The 26067-nt window shown below is 40.9% G+C and overlaps 1 pseudogene; it reads right to left on the minus strand.

Moving 5' to 3' along the window:
- Positions 1-17796: 17796 nt before the first annotated feature.
- Positions 17797-26067, minus strand: part of LOC149216615 (putative purine permease 5 pseudogene) — a 39921-nt pseudogene continuing 31650 nt past the window's right edge.

Consider the following 26067-nt stretch of genomic DNA (forward strand, 5'->3'; position numbering starts at 1 on the left):
CTCGCGAAAGCCTTTAATGAAGTATGCAAGGCCTTGAACAAGGTATGTAGGATGCAACGAACTGTATTGGGACCTACACGTACGACAGTTCTATGGGCTTATAGCGCAACATGCAATTAACTGACAAAACAGACGCCTTCTATGGTTGAGTTATGGTATGGAATCTATACTTCCAATGGAGTATCATAGACCTAGTCTGTGCATAGCTGTGCTTACGGACGTAAAGGACCGCGAAATCTTGGAAGAAGGGATCGTGCTGTTGGACGAGACTGTAGATGAGTGCATGGAACCTGGTGAAGAAATACAACAGAATAACCTTTGGCTCCAAGAACTCTTGATTGAAAAAATCCGATTGAGGAAGAAAAGCGCCATGGCAGAAGAAGAAGTCAAGAAGCTGGAGGAAGGAGTAAAAAGGAATTTTCTCAATAAGAAGGCTGAGTTGGTAAAACGGGATGGGCACGGTTATGTTGATAATTTGGGAGACTACTACTGGGAATTGATCATGATAATTTCTTGGATTGGACCGCATATCTCTAAGAGGATCGCAAATGATGGCGCGATGCGAAGGGGACATTGTGCGATACATGTATGGAAGCCAAAAGTGTGAATTTTTCCCAAAAAAAACAAATGATGATCAGATTGAGCCATATAAGGGTGGCGTGGCCATCTGACCAACTGTGGGAAGAACAATCTTAGTGCCCCAGGTAGTTGGAAGGGGACGCGAGACTGTAAACTACTATGCTCGGGAGCTGCGCGTTGAAGAGGTTGCACGTAGGAACGAAGTGTCACAAGGTCCACAACAACGCAGGGGTACCTGCACTGCCACACGGGTCAGCTGGAAAGTGACCGTTATAGTCACTATTCACAATGTAATGCATGGTTTGAGACCAAATGGAGCGGGCAATGGACAGTTAAGGCACACTTTATGGGCAAGATTTGGGAAAATCTGCCGCTAAGGAAGCATTAATGGACCGGATTTGGGGGGAATGGTCCAATTCAAATTCAAAAGACGCTATAAATTAGAAAGTGCTGCCAAGCAAACAACACTTGGTTGATTGAGAATTGCGTTGTTGACTATACTGAGCTGAGACCTGTTTAACCTGCTGAGAGCATTGTTTGAGCACCTGATTGCGCAGTTGAGAGTTTTCTAGACCTACAAGATGTCAACGTCTAGAGAAGCTGGAGAAATCACAGAAATGACTACAGAGGAAGCTACGTAGGTGTTGGGCACAGGATCCCCCAAGGTAGGTTTTGGGGCTTAAAGCCTGAGTTTTGACTAAGTCCATTGTAGAGACTCCATGAATTATGGGCGCGGAGCGCGAAGTGAGTCATAGGGCTGTTCGACCTTGTTTTTGTAATGTAATGTCAGTTTAAAAGATCTACCCATGGTTCGTGGACCATGCGATGGTATAAATAGAGCGAGGCTCTAAGTTGTAAAGGATATCAAGGAATGAATAGATACATCTAGGAAGTGAGTAATCTGAGTTGAAGAAAAGAGTCGAGTCTTTGGGTCGTAGAGTAGGAGAAGGCTCTGTAGCTGAGTGCGTAGAGGCCTAGAAGTCCACAACTGAGTGCGTGGACCCTTGCAGCTGAGTGCGCAGGGTGAGTCGGGTCTGTAATCAATTGAAGAAGTAATAAAGAAGAGTTTCTTATCATCTCTATGTATCTTTTCCCGTTTTATGAATTGAAGTATATTGGGTATAAATTTATTGTTTACTTGTTGTGCATACTTATATGAATGTGTTGATAAGTGAATATAATACAAAGTATCTGTTTACACGAAGATAACTAATTGTTATAAGAAGATAAGTAAGATCCATGGTGTAACTAAGGGAATTAGCGCAAATCTCTGTCTTAACAACACGAAGCCCCACAATCCCTAGTTAGGGTTGCGCGAGAGTGAATATAACTAATCGCAAAGATATCGTCTGGTCTTCATACATGCAGCGTCTGGTCTTCATTTCTAGCTAATACGAGCTTCTTTTGTTGTTAATTGCTCACTTTCCACTTCTTCTTTGTTCTAGGATGTGCCTGTTATGCACTTTTCATGTGATCTTGATATTTAGCATTAAAGGGGCTGTCATCCCACCTCTGTGTTAGAATCTAGTATGTATCATTGAATGTGTTATGCAGGTTTCTATTTTCTTAATGCCAGAGAGCTATCATCTTGTCTGTGTATTAAGAAATAGATTTGTAGACCTCTTTACTGGTTGCAGCCGACCATCACATGGTCTTGTGCATCTGCTGGTGTGGTCAGTATTCTCCATGTTCACCTATTCCTAAACTATGAGTAATTTGTGGTCTAAAGCCTTGTAGTCTGGGGGTGTTCACCCATGTCTGGGGTTAAGCATAGTAGAAGTGGTTATCTGGATTGAATATGCATCATTCCTTCCATTCATCCATTTCCAACATTTTGTTGAGTTTGTAATGTTCCCGAGCATCTCTGAGATACAACATAGGAGAGTTTCTTGGGGTGCTAACAGTCCGCGCGCACATCTATGCAGGTGGGTACATGTGTATAATAAACAACATGTGCGCATACACATGAGGTTCGCGTCAGGAGAAACGATCTATAAGCATGTGTTAGGGGGGCACTTGCACGAACAACTCTTCAAGGTGGAACGACAGAAGGTGAAAAGAATGGACGCACAGGAGGTTATCCTCGCGAAAGCCTTTAATGAAGTATGCAAGGCCTTGAACAAGGTATGTAGGATGCAATGAACTAATTGGGACCTACACGTACCGACAGTTCTATGGGCTTATAGCGCAACGTGCAATAAACTGACAAAACAGACGCCTTCTAGGTTGAGTTATGGTATGGAATCTATACTTCCAATGGAGTATCATAGACCTAGTCTGTGCATAGCTGCGCTTACGGACGTAAAGGACCGCGAAATCTTGGAAGAAGGGATCGTGCTGTTGGACGAGACTGTAGATGAGCGCATGGAACCTGGTGAAGAAATACAACAGAATAATCTTTGGCTCCAAGAACTCTTGATTGAAAAAATCCGATTGAGGAAGAAAAGCGCCATGGCAGAAGAAGAAGTCAAGAAGCTGGAGGAAGGAGTAAAAAGGAATTTTCTCAATAAGAAGGCTGAGTTGGTAAAACGGGATGGGCACGGTTATGTTGATAATTTGGGAGACTACTACTGGGAATTGATCATGATAATTTCTTGGATTGGACCGCATATCTCTAAGAGGATCGCAAATGATGGCGCGATGCGAAGGGGACATTGTGCGATACATGTATGGAAGCCAAAAGTGTGAATTTTTACCAAAAAAAACAAATGATGATCAGATCGAGCCATATAAGGGTGGCGTGGCCATTTGACCAACTGTGGGAAGAACAATCTTAGTGCCCCAGGTAGTTGGAAGGGGACACGAGACTATAAACTACTATGCTCGGGAGCTGCGCGTTGAAGAGGTTGCACGCAGGAACGAAGTGTCACAAGGTCCACAACAGCGCAGGGGTACCTGCGCTGCCACACGGGTCAGCTGGAAAGTGACCGTTATAGTCACTATTCACAATGTAATGCTTGGTTTGAGACCAAATGGAGCGGGCAATGGACAGTTAAGGCACACTTTATGGGCAAGATTTGGGAAAATCTACCGCTAAGGAAGCATTAATGGACCGGATTTGGGGGGAATGGTCCAATTCAAATTCAAAAGATGCTATAAATTAGAAAGTGCTGCCAAGCAAACAACACTTGGTCGATTTAGAATTGCGTTGTTGACTATACTGAGCTGAGACCTGTTTAACCTGCTGAGAGCATTGTTTGAGCACCTGATTGCGCAGTTGAGAGTTTTCTAGACCTACCAGATGTCAACGTCTAGAGAAGCTGGAGAAATCATAGAAATGACTACAGAGGAAGCTACGTAGGTGTTGGGCACAGGATCCCCCAAGGTAGGTTTTGGGGCTTAAAGCCTGAGTTTTGACTAAGTCCATTGTAGAGACTCCATGAATTATGGGCGCGGAGCGCGAAGTGAGTCATAGGGCTGTTCGACCTTGTTTTTGTAATGTAATGTCAGTTTAAAAGATCTACCCATGGTTCGTGGACCATGGGATGGTATAAATAGAGCGAGGCTCTAAGTTGTAAAGGATATCAAGGAATGAATAGATACCTCTAGGAAGTGAGTAATCTGAGTTGAAGAAAAGAGTCGAGTCTTTGGGTCGTAGAGTAGGAGAAGGCTCTGTAGTTGAGTGCGTAGAGGCCTAGAAGTCCACAACTAAGTGCGTGGACCCTTGCAGCTGAGTGCGCAGGGTGAGTCGGGTCTGTAATCAATTGAAGAAGTAATAAAGAAGAGTTTCTTATCATCTCTATGTATCTTTTCCCGTTTTATGAATTGAAGTATATTGGGTATAAATTTATTGTTTACTTGTTGTGCATACTTATATGAATGTGTTGAATAAGTGAATATAATACAAAGTATCTGTTTACACGAAGATAACTAATTGTTATAAGAAGATAAGTAAGATCCATGGTGTAACTAAGGGAATTAGCGCAGATCTCTGTCTTAACAACACAAAAGCTCCACAATCCCTAGTTAGGGTTGCGCGAGAGTGAATATAACTAATCGCAAAGATATCACAGGAAGGAAAAGAATGCGAAGGGACATGCGCGAAGCTGATTCGCAGTAGGACTCAAGCGACACCTCAGACATATCAAGGGTGTGGAAACTTGATTCCAGCATCCCCCCATACTACTTCAGGTGAGACCTCAATCTGCGCTCCGCGGACTGTTGCCGAAAGGGCCAGTAGTACAGGGATTTGTTTGGCTAATTTTATCCGAACCTGGGTCAAGCCCCATTAAGTCAACAAATGGTTCCATTGCCAGGACCTGACCCAGGTTCGGAGTTAATTAGCCAAACAAATCCCTATACTACTGGCTCTTTCTGCAATAGTTCGCGGAGCGCAAACTAAGGTCTCACTCGAAGCAGTATGGGGGGATGCTGGAACCAAGTTTCGCACCCTTGAGATGTTTAACGTGTTGCTTGAGTCCTACTGCAAATTAGCTTCGCGCAGGTCCCTTCGCGTTCTTTCCCTTCTTGCGATATCTTCATGATCAGTTATATTCACTCTCGCGATGGTAATGTGGCACCCATAGCAGGTTCAGTAACCCTACCTTTTCAACTCCGCGTAACCAGTTTCGCGACTCTTTTTCTATAACTCTTGCTACGGTGTTCTGCTTGGGCTTCATGAGCTACGCGGTCGCTAGGTGAGGGAATTTCTCGTGGTCAGCGAGATCCCAATCTTCAAACTTCAAGTTCAGAACCTGTCCTATGTGTGTGCCTTCAAAAACAATATCGTCTGGAAGAGCGAAGTCTGCAGCGAGCTCTTGGTATCATCAAGGTCCTTGGGTACCTTTACCTTCCCATTGCAGAACTAAGGGCTAGGGAGAGCCGCGCACTACAAGTGTTGAGTGAGCAAAGGATCAACATGGAGCTGTTGAGCTTGCAGCATGATGAGGTGGTATCCTAGAACAAGAAGATGGTACAGGTACTTAAGAACCCTGCCAGAGGACACCCGAGTTGGCCATCCTGGCAGAGGCACCCGCAGAGGTGCGCATCCAAAGACTAGCAGCAGGGGATGAAGAAATGCCCAAGGTTCAAATAGAACTGAACCCACAGATAGTAGAGCTTTGGTTGAAGGTGCAACCTTCAAATCCTCCAAAAGTAAGGGAACAACGCGCAAGCGACATTTCAGCAGGGATGGAGGAGATCAGCAGTGCAGTAAGGGACTGCACCAACACATTGGAACAATCGTTCGAGGTTCTCACCGCTTTGCAGGAGGACTCGAACATATAGTGCTTGGAGACAGAGGCTTGGGAGCTAGAACAACAGTATGATAGCGTCAAGGGAACCGCTTAGATGGTGGCCCTCACACAAAAGCTCACGCGCATGCAACAAGCCAAAGCGCTTAAAGAACAAGTGGACGCAGCTTGACACAAAGAAGTAGTTTTGAAGGTTTATGTTCAGCCTTGGATCGACGAAGCCTTCACAATCATAGCAACAATTGAAGGCAAGCTCGCGGAAATGCAGGTGGCATAGGTGCAACTGGAGGGAAGCAATTCAGCAGTTTTTGAACAATGGGTACAAGAGATTCGACAGGCAACCGATCAGTGCACTGCTAACCTTGCAGTCGTTCGAGTAGATTTGGAGGGTCTCCGTGCGAAGATATTTGCACCGACTGAGTGGCTCGAGGGCGAGTCACTATGTTTGTGTTGGGGGCCTGTTGGGCAAGGATCCCCCAACACAGGTTTTGGGGCTTAAAGCCTGAGTTTTGACTAAGTCCATTGTAGAGACTCTGCAAATTATGGGCGCGGAGCGCGAAGTCATAATAGAGTCATAATGATGTCCACCCTTGTTTTTGTAATGTAATTTCGGTTTAGAAGATCTAACCATGGGATTGTATAAATAGAGTGAGGCTCTAAGTTGTAAAGGAGATCAAGGAATGAATAGATACATCTAGGAAGTGAATAATCTGAATTGAAGAAAAGAGTTGAGTCTTTGGGTCGTAGAGTAGGAGAAAGCTTTGCGGTTGAGTGCGTAGAGGCCTAGAGGTCCGCAGTTGAGTGCACAGGCTCCTATGAGTGCGCAGGGTGATTCGGGTCTGTAATCGATTGAAGAAGTAGTAACTAGGAGTTTCTTATCATCTCTGTGTTTCTTTTCCCATTTTATGCATTGAAGTATATTGGGTATAAATTTACTATTTACTTGCTGCACACACTTATATGAATGTGTTGAATAAGTGAATATAATACAAAGTATTTGTTTACGCGAAGATAACTAATTGGTATAAGAATATAAGTAAGATCCATGGTGTAACTAAGACAATTAGCGCAGATCACTGTCTTAACAACGCGAAATCCCCAAAACCCCTAGTTCGGGCTGCGCGAGAGTGAATATAACCGATCATGAAGATATCACAGGAAAGGAAAGAAAGCGAAGGGAACTGCACGAAGCTGATTTGCAATAGGACTCAAGCGACACCATAGACATCTCAAGGGTGCGGAAACTTGGTTCCAGCATCCCCCCATACTACTTCGGGTTAGACCTCAGTTCGTGCTCTGCAGACTGTTGCCAAAAGGGCTAGTAGTATAGGGATTTGTCTAGCTAATTAACTCCAAACCTGGGTCAGGCCCCATCAAGCCAACAACAAGCCATGACAATCGGAGATGCCCCAGAGAGCGCCAAGATTATCACGGAAATCCCTAAATCCCTGCGCACACCTAGACCGAAGAAAGATAAGCAATCCATGATTCTGGTATGTGTGTCCCCAAGAAACCTGTTGCGCACCAAACTGACCTTGGAGGAAAAGGGGAAAGCGGTTACTCTGGATACAGATGAGGAGGAAGAAGACCTGGAGGATCTCATAATAGAATAGGATGAGGATGAAGACATGGAGGTAGAAACCCAGGCGGCGCACCCTTCGATAAAACTGCCTGCGTATATTCCTCCACGGAAGTGAAAGGCAAGGGTACCCAAGGACCTCAATGAGACTAAAAGCCCTCTATAGACTGCATTGCTACATGATGATATTGTCTTCAAGGGAGCACACTTTGTAAGGGTGCCGAGCTTAAAATTCGAGGATTGGGATCTCGCTGACCATGAGAAATTCCCTAGAAACCGTGCACCTCATGATGCCAAAGAAACACACCGCGGTGGGGGTCATAAAATTGGAGCCGCGCAAGTGGTTGTGTGGGGTCGAGAAGGCATAGTTGTTCAACCTGATCTTGGTTCCGCATTACCAACGCACCCGAGTAACTATCTTTGTCATCAGGCAATTGCTCTACCTGGTGCCTGATGGGTGTTTGTGGATAGAGGAGCCCATTCCCATCACGGACCATTTGATACATAGAATCACTGACTCCCGTGTAAAGGATAAGACCCAACAAACATTTTGGAGGGAAAAAGCAGTGACTTGGCCATCATGGAGGCCATGAAGAAGAAGTATAAGCCGGAGAAGAAGAAGCGGGGGTACCTGATATCCAGTATTAACAATGACGTAGTCAAGGTGGCAACTCAAATACTGGCAAGTAAGGTTATGCGGAAGTGCTGCACGGATGAGGTGCCTGCGCCAGTAATTGCATTTGCTGAGCAGTGTGTGGAGGGGTCTAGTTTAACTGGTCTGAATTTTTGTGCAAGGAATTCCTGGAGAACTGCCGCGAGGCACGGGATAAAGGGAAAACCTTCCACTATGCATGGCTTTTGCTGTCCATAGTGCTGGTGGCTGGGGAATTTTCGGAGGATAGCCAGTTCCCCACGATTGCGAGGGATCTCCTGGAGGCCACGAAGTATGCTTTTCTATGGGCTACAAAATATGTGCACCAGGTTCGTGACAGTAAAATATTCTAGGTGTTCATGGAGATGAACATCATGATAAGGATTAACCGTAGACCACAGTTATGACCCACTGTCTATAATAGCCTGTGAGGTTTCACAGAATTTAAAGCGGACTTCCATCACATTTACCTTAGGGAGTACAAGGACCTTGGAAAGAAGTGGCACGAGTTACCATATATGGCCACCGACGACGTGATATTCAACATACTTGATGCGTGGCCACTGGAATGGTGCGCTCGAGATACCTTCGAGCTAGCAGCAGAGAAGTCTGCTGTGTAGAAAAAGAAGGAAGAAGCAAAACTGCAAGTGGTGCATTTGGTAGAAAAATGGAGAAAAGAGGTCATAGCTGCAAAGGCGCAAGAAGCGCGGGACACTGCGTGGACAACATCTGAACAACATAAGGCCACAGTGGATGCAGAGAAGGCAACAACAACAGAGTGCAAGGGCTAGAAATTGCCTTCGCCTAAACAAGAGCAATAGCTAGAAACAGAGGTAGAGGAGGGTGACGCGGACCCACAGACAATGTTGTACCTTAAGAAACCAATTTCCTGGCTGTATAGAAATTGTGCTTAAGACATTAATTTTTATAGTTATTGTCACTTGTTTATCACTTGACTATATGTTGTGTTCTCAAATGAAGGACTTGGGAGACTTTGTTTTTAACCCTCAATACTTAGGTGACAAGGAAATATCAGAATTCCATTTGATTGTTGAATATAAACGATGAATGAAGAAAGGCTTGAATGAGTCATAGACAATATGATGCTTTATGCAGGATCTACTATCTGTGACACTTGGAGAAGTTAAATATAATACGCTGTCTTACACAAGAACTACGATCTGTAACTTAGAAGAATTAAAAAGGTGAGAACTTCAAGTATAGGAGCACTCTTTTAAGGAATTTTAACTTCATTTACATAATCAAATAAAGACCTGCAACTTCATTACCCTACTTAAAGGAAGAAAACATAAGATGACACATAACAGAGAAGTCACAAAATCATACCTAACAATACATGGAAAACTTCTGATTCTTTCATTAATCAATAGTTGTATCTAGAATTGATTGGCCTAGTATTCAGGTTCCCCCCAAAATTCGAAACCTTTTCACAATCCCCTTTCGGGCTTTTATCTCTCTCCCTCTCTGATTAACTATCGAATCAGTTTTTGGAAACTGATTTCTCGAAATAGCTAATAAAATTCTTTATAATAGTTATAAAACTATTTCCTATTTGAAATTATTTGACGTTATTACATATTAAAAATTGAAAACTCAGAACATACGTGAAACTGCGCGAAAAGCTTTGGGAGGGGCCCACATATATATCGGGAGTGCTTTGATTGGTTGAAACAGTTACCACAGAACTCAAATGGATTAAAACCCTAGTTTATAACCCATCACTTCCACTTTTTCAATGACCTTTTGACTCCCATATGAACTCGATAAGAAATAAATCAGCCAGTTAATGATTTATCGGGTCTGACTTTCAAAATAAAATTTGATCATTTTCTGACCCGATATCTGTTGGATCTGCGACCTATTGATCGGATGACCCAGATCTTCTCGCCGGTTTATCTCTTAACAATAGGCACTTTGCGATATGATGGACCCGCCGAAAGTATAAAACATGACATATATATTATCGGGTCTGGAAGCCTCCATCGCAAATCACAATCGACGAATGAACCCAACACTCATACATGAGGCGCTCTACGGACCTGCCGGGATTATTAAATGCAATGCATATATTATCAGGTCTGGAAACACCATCACAAGTCGCAATTGGCGGATCCTGGGGTGGTACTCCATATGACTGCTCCACTATGATTTGTGATTGCGATTTGATCGCATCGCAACCTTGGCTCTACTGGGGGCCGATTCTTTTACACTTGCTTTTTGCGATTTCGATATGCAATTATCGCATGCCCTATTTATTTTCATTTCTCTTTTTAAATATATCAAGTAACCTCAAATGACAATGAATGCTACAACAGACAACGTCGACATTATTGAAGTGCTAATGCCCCAGAGAGCAGATGGGGTCACGCAAGAAGGTAAAAGCCTCTAAGCTATCTATCCACCCGATCACCCTTACTGAGGGGGATCTACACGATATAGGCGAGATGTTGCACGACGTCACCATGGAGGCCCTCCAGCAGTTCGCACTGGACAACCAAGTTGTTTTGGGGGCCCTCTAGTCATACATTCAAGAGTTGCAGGTGTGTACTCCTCACGCTGGTACGCTCTCGACCAACCTCACCATAGGGACGGTCGCAACCGAGGAAATTTTGCACGCTCGCATGACCAATATAATAGTGCTACTAGAGGGGGCACTCGTTACAACAAATGAGGTCAACAGGCCTATGGTTAGTGCGTTGAAAGGTATAGGGATAAACATGGCTACTCTCCCTCGGGAGACACTCTACATTTTGCACGATGGGATTACTGCAGAACTACGGGCCAGGGAGAGCCGTGCGCTACAAGTGTTGAGCGAGCAAAGGATCAACATGGAGCAGTTGAGGTTACAGCGTGACAAGGTTGTATCCCAGAATAGGCAGATGGTGCAGGTCATCAAAGAAGCCTACCAGATGGTCCCTGAGTTGGCCATCCCCATAGAGGCACACATCCAGAGATTAACAGCAGGGGTACGTGAGGCGCGAGAAGAGATGGCCAAGGTTCAGATAGAATTGAACCTTCAGATAGAAGAGCTACGATTGAAGGCACAACTTTCAACTCCTCCAGAGATAAGGGAACAACACACTAGCACCATTACAACGGGGATGGAAGAGATCAGCAGTGCAGTGAGGCACTGCACCAGAACATTGGAAGAATCGTTCAAAGTCCTCATCGCTCTACAGGAGGACCCGAACATACAGCGCCTGGAGACAGAGGTGCACGAGTTACAAAAACAATATGATGCCATAAAAGGGACCGCGTAGACGGTGGCCCTCACACAGAGGTTCGCACCCATGCATTAGGCCAAGGAACTTAAGGAGCAAGTAGACGCAATGCAACACAAAGAAGAAGTTTTGAAGGCACTTGTTCAACCTTGGATTGACGAAGCCTTCGTAATCACAACAACATTTAAAGACAAGATTGTACAGATGCAAGGGACATAGGAATAGATACAGGGGAGCAGTTCCGACACCGCGGTCTCAGAACAACGTGTACAGGAGATACAACATGTAGCGTCTCAGTGCGTTGTCGACCTTGCAATAGTCCGAGCAGAGCTTGGAGGTCTTTGCGCGAAGATCTCTGCACCTATTGAGTGACTCGAGGGCAAGTCATGATGTTTGTGTTGGGGGCTTGTTGGGCGGGAGATCCCCCAAGGCATGTTTTGGGGCTTAAGGCCCAATTTTTGACTAAGTCTGATGTAAAGACTCCACGATTTATGGGTGTAGAGCGCGAAGTTGTAATTGAGTCATAAGGGTTGTCCGCCCTTAATTTTGTAATGTAATGTCGGCTTAAGAATTCTACCCATGGTTTGTAGACCATGGGATTGTATAAATAGAGTGAGGCTCTAGGTTGAAAGATACATCAATCAATAGATAAAATGAATAATGAAGAATAGAGTCTTAATGGAAGTGTAGAGTCAAGTCTTTGGGTTGTAGAGTAGGAGAAGGCTCTGCAGCTGAGTGCGCAGAGGCCTAGTAGTTTGCAGCTGAGTGCGTAGACCCCTGTAGCTGAGTGCGTAGGGTAGGTTGAATCTGTAACCGATTGAAGCATTAATAAAGAGAAGTTATGCAATATTTTTGTGTATCTTTTCCTGTTTTAATTGGTTGCACACACTTATATGAATGTGTTGAATAAGCGAATATAATATAAGGTATATGTTTACATGAAGATAACTAATTGTTATAAGTAAGATCCGCGATGTAACTAAGGCATTAGTGTAGATCGCTGTCTTAATAGTGCGAAAGCCCTGCAACCCCTAAATAGGGCTGTGCAAAGACGAATATAACAGGGCCATAGGCTAGAAAAGTACGTGAAGCAACTTGCGCAAAGGTATTAACAGTTGGACTAAATCAACCCCTCAGAAATCTCAAAGGTGTAAAAACCTGGTTCTAGCATCCCCCCATACTACTTCGGGTGAGAGCTCAGTTCACGCTTCACGGGCTGTTGCCAAAAGGGCCAGTAGTACAGGGATTTGTTTGGCTAATTAACTCTGAACCTGGGTCAGGCCCCCTCAATCCAACAGGTGGGGCGTGAGTGTGACCATAGTGAATTCCAGATGGGGCAACATCCCATTACCTTATTATCTTTTGTCACTTGTTAGCCTAGTTACCGGAAACAGAATGAGGGCATTAGTTTTCGGAAAAAAAAATGCAAAGAAAACGGAACGGTACAGAAAACATCATTTTGTATGGTCATTTTCATTTTTCAATACACGAAACGGGTTTCTTGAGAAACATATGGTTTTTTGAAACGATATTATGAGAAACATTGTTCTGGTTCATTTTCAATGTTGTTCTCATTCCGATTGGATGTTGAGCTGAATAAAAAAACAAGTGAAGGTTGGTTTTCTAGATAGTTTTAAGAGGTTGTTTCATGGTCTGCGGTATGTAACCTAAAATTTTCTTCAACAATGTTTCCCTTTAAGGGATTTTGTTTGTTAAAATTATATTGTTTCGATGTGTTGCCTCTTGTTATGTTTTAATTATTTTTTCTTAATTTTTATGTTAGTTCTATTTAAAAGTGGGTTTGGTGTAGAGTTGCATATATAGTTTTATTGTATTTAAAATTTAAAAATTGTTTCTTCATACAAAACTATAAATATAAAAGTAGAGGGTTACATTACATATTTTGATAAATTAGTAGTTAAATAATTTAGTGAATATTTTAGTATCTACTTAAACTATAATTTTAAAATATATTATTTTTATTATTATAAAAATTAATTACTATTATAATGGATTAATGATAAAGTTTTGAAAGTTTAATGGTAACTTTCTTTAGGTTTTGTCTTCAAACATTAGTTGTAGCATTTATGGTTCTCAACCCTTTCACTTTTTCTATGGAAAATGCCAGTGGAGGGAGCGAATCCCCTTCCTATAGAAATATCCTTCAATGGTAGTAGTAGTTCTAAACAACCCTCTACTTTTGGCTCTATTCCCAATGGAGATCAATTCAATCTTCACCATCCTATTACCCAACTAGGGAAACTACAACCTAGTAGTTGCTTGCCAAATACTACAATAGAGCCCAAATTTGAGGTCCGCTCAAATCACATGGGAGAATATATATAGTATATGCGAGATCATGTACTCATCCATAAATTTCTAGGGATATGGCCTTAAAAAAAATCCCACTCTCACTGGGTCCAAATCAAGTGGAAATGGAAAGGCCAAATCAAGCTTGAGTTCAGTGCCAAAGGTTTCTTCACTATTGTATTTGTTAGCTTAGAGGATCAAACATGGGTATTTGAGAATGACCCATGTAAGCAACACAAGCTTTGTTTCTCACTATGAATATTCGAGAATGACCCATGTGAGCAACGAAAGCCTATGAGCAACTGCCTATGAACCATAGTATTGGAGAATGTTGATGATGTATGTTTTGTTTTATTTTTTTCACATTTTTATTTTTTTTATCTCTCTCCTCATTTCTTGAATGCAAAACCTCCAAAATTCGTTTCTCGTTCCATTGTCGTTTCTTGTTTTGTTTCCCGTTTCTTGTTTATGTTAATATAGCTTGTTAGCAAAAACAACTTGAGATTGATGAATAAAATATATCATATTTGAAATGTCTCGGACATGAATCAACTCATGCCGACATAGATGTTTCTGTTTTTCCTGCTAATGATATTTCTTATTCTGGTTCATTATCAGAGCATACAAACATCGGGAAAGAACTTGAGAAGAAGCAAGGTAAAGTGGAGAAAACGATCAATATAGAAGTTCTTAAACAATACTTTGTTTCCTAGTTACTAGAAACAGAACAGGGGCATTATTTCCAGAAGAAAAAAAAAATGCAAAGAAAATGGAACGATATGGAAAACATTGTTTTGAACGGTCATTTTCATTTCTCAATACACGAAGTCAGTTTCTCAAAAAATGGATGGTTTTTTGAAACGATATTCTAAGAAACATTGTTCTAGTTCATTTTTAATGTTGGTCTCATTCCGATTGGACATTGAGTCGAATAAAAAAAAGCGAAGGTTGGTTTTGTGGATAGTTTTCAGAGGTTGTTTTGTGGTCTGCGGTATGTACCCTAAAATTTTCTTTAACAATGTTTCCCTTTTAGGGATTTTGTTTGTTATAATTATATTATTTCGATGTGTCGCCTCTTGTTATGTTTTAATTATTTTTCTTAATTTTTATGTTGGTTCTATTTAAAAGTGGATTTAGTGTAGAGTTTCATATATAATTTTATTGTATTTAACATTTAAAAATTGTTTCTTCATACAAAATTATAAATTTAAATGTAGAGGGTTACATTATATATTTTTATAAATTAGTAGTTAAATAATTTAGTGAAGATTTTATCATCTACTTCAACTATACATTTAAAATATATTATTATTATAAAGATTAATTACTATTATAATGGTTTAATGATAAAGTTTTGAAAGTTTAATGGTAACTTTCTTTAGGTTTTGTCTTCAAACATTAGTTATAATATTTGTGGTTCTCAACCCTTTTGCTTTTTCTATGTAAAATGCTAGTGAAGGGAGTGACACTCCTTCCTATAGAAAAATCGTTCAAAGGTAGTAGTAGTTCTAATCAACCCTCTACTTTTGGCTCTATTCCCAATGGAGATCAATTCAATCTTCAGCATCCTATTACCGAACTAGGGAAACTACAACCTAGTAGCTACTTGCCAAATACTAGAATAGAACCCAAATTTGAGGTCCGCTCAAATCACATGGGAGAATATATACAACATATGCGAGATCATGTACTCATCCAAAAATTTCTAGGGATATGGCCTTAAAAAAATCCCACCCTCATTGGGTCGAAATCAAGTGGAAATGGAAAGGCCAAATCAAGCCTAAGTTCAGTGCCAAAGGTTTCTTCACTATTTTATTTGTCAACTTAAAGGATCAAACATGGGTATTTGAGAATGACCCATGTAAGCAACACAAGCTTCATTTCTCACTATGAATATTCAAGAATGGACCATGTGAGCAATGAAAGCCTATGAGCAACTTCCTATGAACGATAGTATTGGAGAATGTTGATGGTGTATGCTTTGTGTTATGTTTTTCACATTTTTATTGTTTTTTCTCTCTCCTCGTTTCTTGAATGCGAAACCTCCAAAAACCATTTCTCGTTCCTGGTAACATAGATTTGCTGGAAGCCTGAAATATGTTGGAAAGAATATTGGTGGTAAATACTTTAGCCAAATCTGTAGCAAAATCGTTGAGTCAAGGGTTAGGTTTTGCGTATTTTAGAAAATCATAACAAGAAAAAGGAGAGAGTTTCAAAAATTCATAAAAGAGAAAAAGAGATAAGAGAGAAAAAATCAATTGAAAACATTGCTTATTGAAGAAGGATTATCTGTGGTATGTTATATCCCACTACCTCTTTTTAGACTATTTCAAGTGGAAAGTACGATATCAGGTGATTTCCTTTCACAATGGTGATTTTGTCAGTTGTTATCGATAACAACCAGAGCTTGAGGAATAATGCCAAGTTGGTAAAAATGGGGTATTGTTATAACCCCTAGTCTGTTTCAAGTCTCACCTAGGAAATCCTTGTGTTTATTGTGCACTAGTACTTGCGACAATTTTTGGGCTTAGTTGCAAGTTTTGGGTGAAAATTGTTCTCTTAGCTACTCAGTTTCTTTAGCATGGTGCACTAGTACTGGTAACAACACCTGGAATCAGGTACAATTTATGGGTGAAATTTGATGTCGTGGCTACTCCTTAGTTGTTGTAGCTTAGCCCAAGGCTTTCTTTCAAAAGTTTGTGTACTCATGTTCATGTTGACTAGAAGCATTCATTAAAAATATATGTGGAATTTATGGGTGAAATTTGTTGTCGTGGCTACTCCTTAGTTGTTGCATCTTAGCCCAAGGCTTTCATTCAGAAGCATGTGTAATCATGCTCATGTGGACTGGAAGCATCCATTAAAAAATGTTTTGTTTTGGGTGATAAGTACCTGTGGAGTTGGTTGCTTATTAATTTTACTAGTAGATTCTCAATGTTTGTATGTGCCATACTTGAGAGAAAGCTATTCTACTCTTTTCTAATTTCAAATCCACTCTTTCTGTAACTTACCATCCTAGTCAAGGACGTATAGAGAAAATAATCATATAATGAATCTCTCCAGGTGATAAATTTTCCTTTCGGGCATTTTGTCTCCCAAGATCACCGAGTGAAAAGTTAAGTAGAAATAAAAGTAGCATGTTAGAGTTAATGCATGTTGGTGGTACCATAAATTTTTTCTTTTATTGATGTCTGATTTCACATACGAAGCTCTTAATACGTCATCGAGCTTATCATGGGAATGTTTTATATTGAGGTTTCCGTGAGGTAGGTTGAGTTATGTGTTGTTTTAGGGTTATTTAAGATCAATGACAGGTAGAGCATGTGTATACCTCTTTCAGGTATATGATTACATTCATATATAAATTTTAATCACTTGTGCAATTTCATTGAATAGATATGACATTTTTAGGTACCCCATTCTATCTTAACTATTAGTTAATCCCAATTATTTATGCTTGAAATATTTAATACAAAGTAGGTATTTGGCTGATCATTTTGAGAATAGGCATCTATGCAGGCCATTTAATAGAATTCCTACAGAGACAGGAATATATAATGTATCACTTATTAGATTTATCTAATTAGATGTTGCCTTATATACGAATGCTTGAGAACTTAAAAAAATACTTGAAAAAAGTTTTAAAAGAGTTTGAGAACTTCGAATGTTAGAATGAGTTGCTAGAGGATAAGAAATGGACAAGTTATAATAATATTTAAAGAATATCTCTAGATCTGCAAATTTCTCCAGGGACTGAGTTTGTTCAATGCTAAGAGAGGAAACAAATAGCCAGACAAGATTCTTTCCAACAAGATTTGCAGGTGGGGAGTGAGGGTGATCATAATGAAAGTCAAATGGGGCAACATCCCATATCCTCATTACCCTTTATTACTTGTCAACAACGACAATCAAAGCTTGAGGAATCAAATCTTTCAGATTTGAAACATTACGGACATGAATTAACTAATGCCAATATAGAAGTTTCTGTTGTTCCTGCTAATGACATTTCTTGTTCTGGTTCATTCTCAGACCATACAAACATCAAGAAAGGACTTGAGAAGAAGCAAGGTAAAGTGGAGAAAATAACCAGCTTAGAACTTATCACGGACCCTTCAAATACTACAAACAAATATCTATATGGAAGGGAAAGGGAATTCTTGTAAAAAATTCAAATGACATGCTTCACACTGTAGATGTTTCTTCAAAGAAATTCCTATTAGTTATCTTTTTCTTAGCTTTGTATTATGTGGTAGTACCATAAATGTGTGAACAAAACCCCAAAATTGTAAGCAGTAAATAAGGAACTTTGAATCCACCCATGGGGTCATGGAAACATACAACTATTGTAATACTAGCCACAGGGACTTGTATTGCATTAAGCACTCCAGCCATCACCATCAATGTCAGGTAAAGCATTGCTAGGCTTCCTAGTATTCCAAGCTAGAAAGTTAAATCCCCTTGAAAAGTACCATTTAGTATGAAATTGCCGCATGTTTAAACGCAGGTGCCTCTAACTTCATAGCTATGAAATATTTATTGATAATTACACCAATTATCATAAAAATGCAACCAAACAGTGAAACCATAACATGTTATTCTAGGACAACATGAAAATATTCTCTTCCTAATATCGTAAAGAATAGAAGCTCTGATAATGCAAAAATTAGGCCATGTAATGCAGATCCTAAAATGTCCCATATGACGCCAACAACATATTGGCGATGGCATACACCAATTGGCTTATCAAAGTGGTGAGTGCCAGTATTGCAGCAAGAATCCTGCAACTCCTGAGCTGCCAACTTTACTTTTATCAACCCGGTAGTTTGTAACAAACTTGGAAGCGTCAGTGCTATATGCACAAGTACTAGTTCTCACTGCAGGTTGTCACTTGGTCAGTTGGCGTGAGATCACTAGGAGGTAAAGCCAACTTCTATATATTTCAGAAGAAGCTCTATGTGTGATGAAAGGAAAGAAAGATTACTCTACAGAAGCTATTCTAATTGCAGAAAGGAAAAAGACTGGAATGCAAAGCAAAACCTAGTAAACCCTAATTAACAAGCTAATTCTACTTTTGCCAAAACACTATGAAAACCATGAAAGCAATGCCATTAGCTAGTCAAGAAAGTAAACAACATCTAATCATGCTATTTCTGGAAGTAAATAAGAAAAAAACATATTTTTGGATTTTTATGTGGATTTGACATGCATCTAATTTATTGTGTGTGAGTGTGGTAGTGAACATGTGGCATTAAAGGGCAGTTTTGGAGCTTGGGAGGATGTAAGATGGTGTGGATGGATCCTAGGAGGTATTAGGTGGCCTTCTGGAGGCTTTTACCACACTCGGCCTTCAAAAGAATGCCTACAAGAAAAACTATAGGAGGACACAGGGAAATTACAGGAGGAAAACAGGGAAACTATAGGAGGCCTATAGAAGGAGGCTGAGAGAAATTTTCACTCTTTTGAGGGTGTGGGAATGGGTGGAAAACGTGGATGAAGGTTGGGATGAGGTGTTAGGGTGCCTAAGGTCCACCATGAGTCGCTAGGAGAGAGAAAGATGATTGGGTTTGCTCAAGGAGAGAGGAAGAAGTTCTATGGAAAACGAAGGAAACTAGGGCAGAATTGAGGTGAGGTTTGGGAGACCTGTAGGGCATGGATCAGATGGAGGGTGTGATTGCTGGTAAGCTAGCCTACTGCTGGAAGAGATTTGCTACATAGAAACTAATAGTCAACCAAGAAAATCAAGCAACCAATGAAATGAGTGCATCTAGGAAAAACAAAGTTTTTCATAAGAATGGTCTAAACTATGATGTATGAAAGGAAATGCTGAGGAATACTGCAAGAAAGGGAAGCATGAAGGAGGACTATTGCAAGTCAAGAAGTGAACATGATAAATAAGATCTAAAGCAAAGCAAAACTGGACTATCAACCTCCTAAAGAGCTGCAAACACTAGAAGTCCTATGAATGTGGAAAATTTGTGTTTTTGGGGCAGCATGAGAGTCTTTGCCTCAAATCATGGTCCCAAAGGGAGGAAGAGAGGCCAAGGTGTTACAGCCTAGATTTGCCTTAGGCTGAAAAGGCAAGGTTCTAGGTCCACATCAAACCACGCTCAGCCTCGTAGCTAGCCCTACGAGGACAGGAGAGGGCTCTCTCCGGGTCACCTCAGCGAATGATGATCTATGGGGCTTGCTATGACTGAAATATCTTCTGATTTTAGGCTAGATAATAAGTGCAAGGAGTTGATTTGATTTTGTTTTGGGGGTTTCGTGTTGGAAAAAGGGAAAGGCAAATTTGGGTCCGGGGATGAGGCCCAGTTTCTGCAGAGTTCTGATTGTGGCAAGGAAGGCAATAATTTTGATGCTTTAGATTGAATGGATGGATAGATCAGACTGGTGAGAAGCTAGGGAGGGAAAGAGGTCTCAAGAGTCCTCCTTAAACAGATGAAAACATGTACAATTAAACAAAATTTGAAGGTAGAGCACAACAGTCCAATGGATTCTACCTTGATCACTTATTTGTTTAATTTTAGAAGAATAGAGAAGGGAAAATGATACACATAAACATCAGTGAACTTACAATTACATAGAGAAAAACACCATCAAAACACAGAGCCACATGGATCCCAACAAGTGTTGCAAAACCCTAGTCTTTCCTTTGCCAAAAATGCTGAAATCAAATGTACAATGAGGTGCCAAGCAATCCCAAGTGTCCAACCATGAAAATGGCTCAGAAAATACATCATATAGACTAGCCCAACCCATTCCCATGCCTCTAGGGGTCGAGCTCATCATTCTAGGAGTTGTTTGAACCAATTCTAAACAAAGCACTGAAAACTAGGCAATCCAACAACTTGCCTCTATATGCTAGGAAACTGATTCATTCATTTAATTTTCACTTTTTAGTGAATGAATCCTCTAGAACAAGTAAAAATGTGCCAATATTACATCATGGTCATCAAATTACATCATGGTAGATCAATAGTTACATCAAAAATAAAAACTAGTCAAAACTGGGCAAAATTCGGAGCTGAACAGTGAAAAATAGGCCAAATTCCTCTATGCGCCGCACCCAATATCTCTATGCGTCGCGCCACTTTGGAGCTGATTTTGAGGCACTTTCCAAAGTCCAAATTGAGCCCAAGATAGCTCGTTGGAAATCCCTTCCTGTCTACTTTCCAACCCAAGTAGAATTTTTTAGTTTGGTGTCCATTTTCCCCTCCAAAAATCAAATCTCCTAGGACTGCTTCCTGTGTGTCAAAATAGGAGCAGAGAGGTCATTTTTTGAGTGTTTTTGACCTCTTGAAGACTGAAAACTTGCCCAAATTTCTTGGCCATGCACCAGAATTCATAATTTTTCATGCCAAATCCAAAAATTTAGAGTTTTTTGGATTTGTAGCTCCCTTGCGAAAGCACGCGCCACGTGGCGCGACGCATAGGGAGAAAAACCCTGTTTTTTGTACAAAAAATTTCAAAAATGCCAAAATTGATCCAAATTTCTTCAAATTTGGGCTGGACCTTCTTCATCAAGAGCTATGATGAGCCAAGGATGCCTCGGCCAATATCCGAAGTCTATCATGCTCTTTTTGCCTCTTTTGCCTTCTTGATGCCTTCCTTAGTTTTGCCTTCAAATTCCTTATTCGTGCCTTGGAACTCATATTTTGCGCCATGTAATGATAGGCCATGCGCCTCAACATCATTTTTTCCTTATTGGCCTTCTCCAAAAAATTCTCGAAATGAATGTTCACTTTCTCCAAAACATATTCTCGGTCCTCATCCTTTTTCTCAATGGGTTTTCCTTGTGCCCTTTTGATCTGCTGCCGGTTTTCCTTGATGAGCTGCAATTCTATCTCGGCTTGCTGATCCTCAAGTTACTTGTTTCGTTGCTCCAGGTACTTTATAACCCACTCAGCCCTCTCCAATTTGAGGGACAAGGCCTGAATATCCGCCTGCTGCTCTAGTACAATTTCCTTGAGATTTGCACTTTGTTGGACCATACTTGCATCATCATCCTCAATGAGAATGAAGTCAGTCTCTCGCTCGCCTGAAGGCCCTTCATCCTGCATTGGCCCTTTGCCTTTTTCCTGTACCTGTGGTGCTGATGTCATAAGCAAAGCCCCTTTCACACCGGGTGGAGATAACACTCGCTTTGCTGTCGCGAACAACTGCCTGGTGCCCTTCTGATAAGTAATGAAAATCGGTATAGTAGCAGTGTGTGAATCGTGGCCTTCATGCTGATGACAAGGTCCACCTGTCTCATGCCTAGCCTCTAGAGGACCCTATGAAACTCTAAAAAACTCACGGGAGATGAAATCGTCCCAAGTGATGCCCTGTAATCCCAGCTGATGAACAACAAAAATTTTGATAAGAGCAAAATGACAAATGTTGTTGAACTGCTACTGAGGGGTTTTGTTCTGCACAAGGGTGGTCATCCTCTCTATGTTTCGGCATATGAAATAAGGAATGTTCATCATCCGTACCCGAGTGAAATGCATCAGCAACCTGATGTGATAAGCATACAAGCGGGTGAACCGACCTTTACAGCTGAAATACTTCATGATTAATTTCATTAGTGGAGCATATTCATCTTTGAGATATCTGAAAGGAAACACTCTCTTGAGCTGCCTCAAGAAACCGGGTTTAATATATGGCTCATAATGTTGCCGATCAATCTTCTGCCTCTTATTCCATGGTTCTCCAATGTTTGGTATGCCGGTTGCTAATGAAATAGCTTCTGGTGTAAGTGTGAAGGTGACACCAGCTAAAGTGACTTGATCTCCATATAAATGCAGTACAAACAAGCGAGCCAACTCATGATGAAATTGAATATTAGCAACCTTCTCACAAAACTCATAACATGACTGATACTGGAAACAAGAGATGGCAAGAGGGCAAGACTGAAATTCAGTAAGAGTGGTAGGTTCTTCTCTATTATGTCTGCCACCTCTATGAGGCCTCCGGGGTGCATGTCCTTCCATGGGTGAGTCACTTTGAGTCTCCACTTCATAATCAGATGAATGACTGGACGACATAACTGCTGCTATACAAATTGGCTTGAAGAAACAGGTGTTGATGTATGAAAACTGTGTTGAACTTCTTTTATGATGATATACTTGATTTCTGTCACCAAGGGGAAAACAATGAAACAAGGGACTGTTAGGAGAGGGAAAAATAGAGGGAAATTTGGGACTGTTGGGATAGAAGTAATTAGGGAAATATGGGATAATTTGGGATTTTATGTATGGGATTAGGGTTTAGGGATTTGAGAATTTGGGACAGAGAATTTGGGATAGGGGTTTGATGATTTTAGGGAGTAAGGAAACTTAGGAATGATGAAAATAAGGGAGAAATGGAATGGGAGGAAATAAGGGAATGATGGAAAGAGAATAAACTTGGTGACAAACAATAAATTTGAAACCCTAACAACAGGTTTTTGGGTATAGCTATTTGTTTAAGGTTCACCACATCAATCATCACAAAACATCACAATATAAACCTCAAAGTTGGATGAATAAACAACAACCTACTTGAAACCAAGATAATGTAGGAAGTTTTGGCAATTGGAGGCGATTTTGGAACGTTTCGGGCCAGTCAGCTGTACGCGCCGCGCCTTCCCAGTGCGCCGCGCCTCCCTAGTGCGCCGCGCCTCCCCAGTGCGCCGCGCCACCTTCTCTATGCGCCAAGCTGCGACTTGTCTCCCAATTCCTCACTTGTTCACAAAAATTGCTTTGAGTTGCCTCCTCTTTGTCTTTGGCATGCAAATGAACTTTCAAAATGGAAAATATTTCATATAGCCATGGATTTTGATTTTTCTTTTGTCAAACCCATTTTTGTAATGTTTAAACTTTGGCACTTTCCACCTTTTAATAGAAACTCTGTTTTTTTTTGTTTCCTCTTTGATTATCTGACTTGAATGATGAATCTTTTGGCTATTTTTGGAGGGATAGTGGCATGTCTTGACAAAGGAAGACCAGGGATGCGCCTGGAAAATTCAACAATTGAAAAACTTTTGAAAATTACATGGCAATTTATTACAAAACGAAATGATGAATTTTCTTCAAAACAGAGTTTTGAAGAAAAGTCATAGTCCAGCAATATGATGATGAAACTTTTGAAATGAAAAATTATTTTTATCCTCCCTCTGATCTGCTAGCTTTTAATGGACTTTTAGGACTAAATCAACTAAACCCTAGACTTAAAAATACCTAAAAACCTTAAATAACTCTTTGCTGACCAAAAGATTAGAACATGACTGTAAATGACTTAAAATTGATTTAATGAACTTTGATGAACATACCTGAGCCAGCAGGTACAAAGCATGAGGGGTAATGACTGACAAGACCCTTCCGTCAGATTATGGCATGCCCCTAGCAGAATGCAGATGAATAAACAGAATGAGACACCTTAAAATGAAATGCAATAAGAGAAATGATCTCTGACGAAGGGATGTAAAGACCGACTCTAACACAAGGCACTGTTGCTATCCTTTTGAATCTTTTCTGATCACTGCTTAACTTGCTACAAAAGCACAAATGAAAGAAAACTACTAAATCACCAAAAGCAACCTATTCTTAACCATAAAAGAAAAATACATCTAACAGCAAATTAATCTACAAACTGAAGTAAAGCATACAAATACAAGTAAAGAGAAGCTTGGCTGCTTGGATTGGGCCCTAACCCAAGAGCTTCAGCCCTCTGAGGTAACTCAGTGCTAGCTCAAAAAGGATTCCATCTTCATTATCAAAACAATAGCAAGATTACATAAAACTATCACAAAATAATAAGCTCGAAATTTGAGCAGAGTTTACATAAGCAAAAAAAATCTGACCCTAGTGAGGCCCTAGGCCTCTCTACTTATACATCTGAAGCTACCAATAGCTTCCTTAAAATCAGGGAGGCTTGGCTCCCAAAACTCGAGATAACTATTAGTCATCCTCCACTTGCTCGGCCACCTTCTAGTGCATGATTCGGCTGCTTGTACTCCGAGATGAATGAAGAGGAATTCGAAGTGAGGAGTAATAAATGAGGGGGATTCCCTCCTATAAGTCCTCTCCTCTGTCTACTTCGAGTTATTGCTACCATTTGACCACTGGATCCTTGACTTTGACCTCGAAATCCATCAATAATCTGCATTAAATACATGTTAGACCACATGGCATAATAACTAACTCAACTCACTCTATAAGCATAAATATAATCAGAAAATCATACAATAAGCTAAGAGAATGGTTGATTTGACTAGGTTAGGAGGTAAAATGAACCCATATAATTACCAATTTATGAGGCTCATCATCATCTCCCTACTGAAGGTGTTTCTCATCCTCTGAGCAACCTAGTCAATCTCCTCATCTTTTATGGCCCTAGTGGCCTCCCTAGCATCCCAGGCTTCTGATGTGGTCTGCTCATGTTTTCCATAAAATCCTGCCTTTCTGTCTATGTCCTTCCACTGCTCCTCCTCTTCTTCTTCTCTTCTACCTTCTAGCATGCCTAATAGGAGTGGGGGACTCAGTTTGAGGCCAATCCAGTTGACCTTCAGCCTTTGCATGGAGCGCTTGTACATTGGCACTCTTTTTAATGCCTCCTTTAGCCTCATGGGGGAATGGTATTCCCTGATCTACAAACTGTGAGGTAAGGTGTTCCATCTTCTCATGCATGCATGGACACTATCATCCCCAAGTATCCTTTTCATATATTCAAAGTGTGCAATGGATTGTGCCTGATTGGTTAGTTATTTAGGGGCAATCTGAGGGTCGTTGGCAAGCAGGTTGTGTGTGTTGATGAGTGCCATAGGATCTGATGGCTTAGCTCTTATCATTAATGTCTCATTCTTCTCTTTTATCATTAATATTTTCATTTCTGCTGCCCTCAATTCTTCATGGTTCATCCATGAGGTCATGGCCATTAATTGCAGGTCCCCTAGCTTGGCATTGGGGTCCCACACATTCATGTCTGTGAGGGCCATGTCGTGTAGGTAGAACTTTTCCATCTTTGCCTTATTCTTCAAGGTGCTTTGGTCACACAACTCCATGAACTACTTGTAGTCTTGGAAAGGGATTGTGCCTCTTTGTGCCAAAGTCTTTATTTGGAATTGAAGCCATTGGTCCTTCAGATAGAGGCCATAAGATTTGGCTGGTGTTCTGCATTGTAATGCTTCCATGGATAAGCTGGCCATGTATGCCAGCTGAGTCTCTTTCTCTTGCAGCTGCCTCCTTAGGATTTCATTCTCATTTTCAAGGTGGCTTCTTGTGATGGCTTCTCTGTCTCTGAGAGCACTCAATTCTCTGCCCATTTCCCTGAGTTTGTTTTCCATATGGCCAACATCCTCAACTCCTTTGGATTTGGCTATCTGCATCCACCTATGTGTTCTCACTCTTTCTTTCTCCAATTCAAAAAACAGTGGAATTGCAAATTTCTGTGGGATTATCCTGCCTCCCTCAAGTAGATTGTAATAGGAGGCAAGACTAGGCTGGGGGTCAGGTTCTTGTAGCTCTTGTGCTTCCTCCTTCACCTCTGGCTGTC

Source organism: Pinus tabuliformis, chromosome 1_1 (genome assembly GCF_031772625.1).
Source record: "Pinus tabuliformis cultivar Carrire ecotype Pingquan chromosome 1_1, CPIR1, whole genome shotgun sequence".
Taxonomy (NCBI): Eukaryota; Viridiplantae; Streptophyta; class Pinopsida; order Pinales; family Pinaceae; genus Pinus; species Pinus tabuliformis.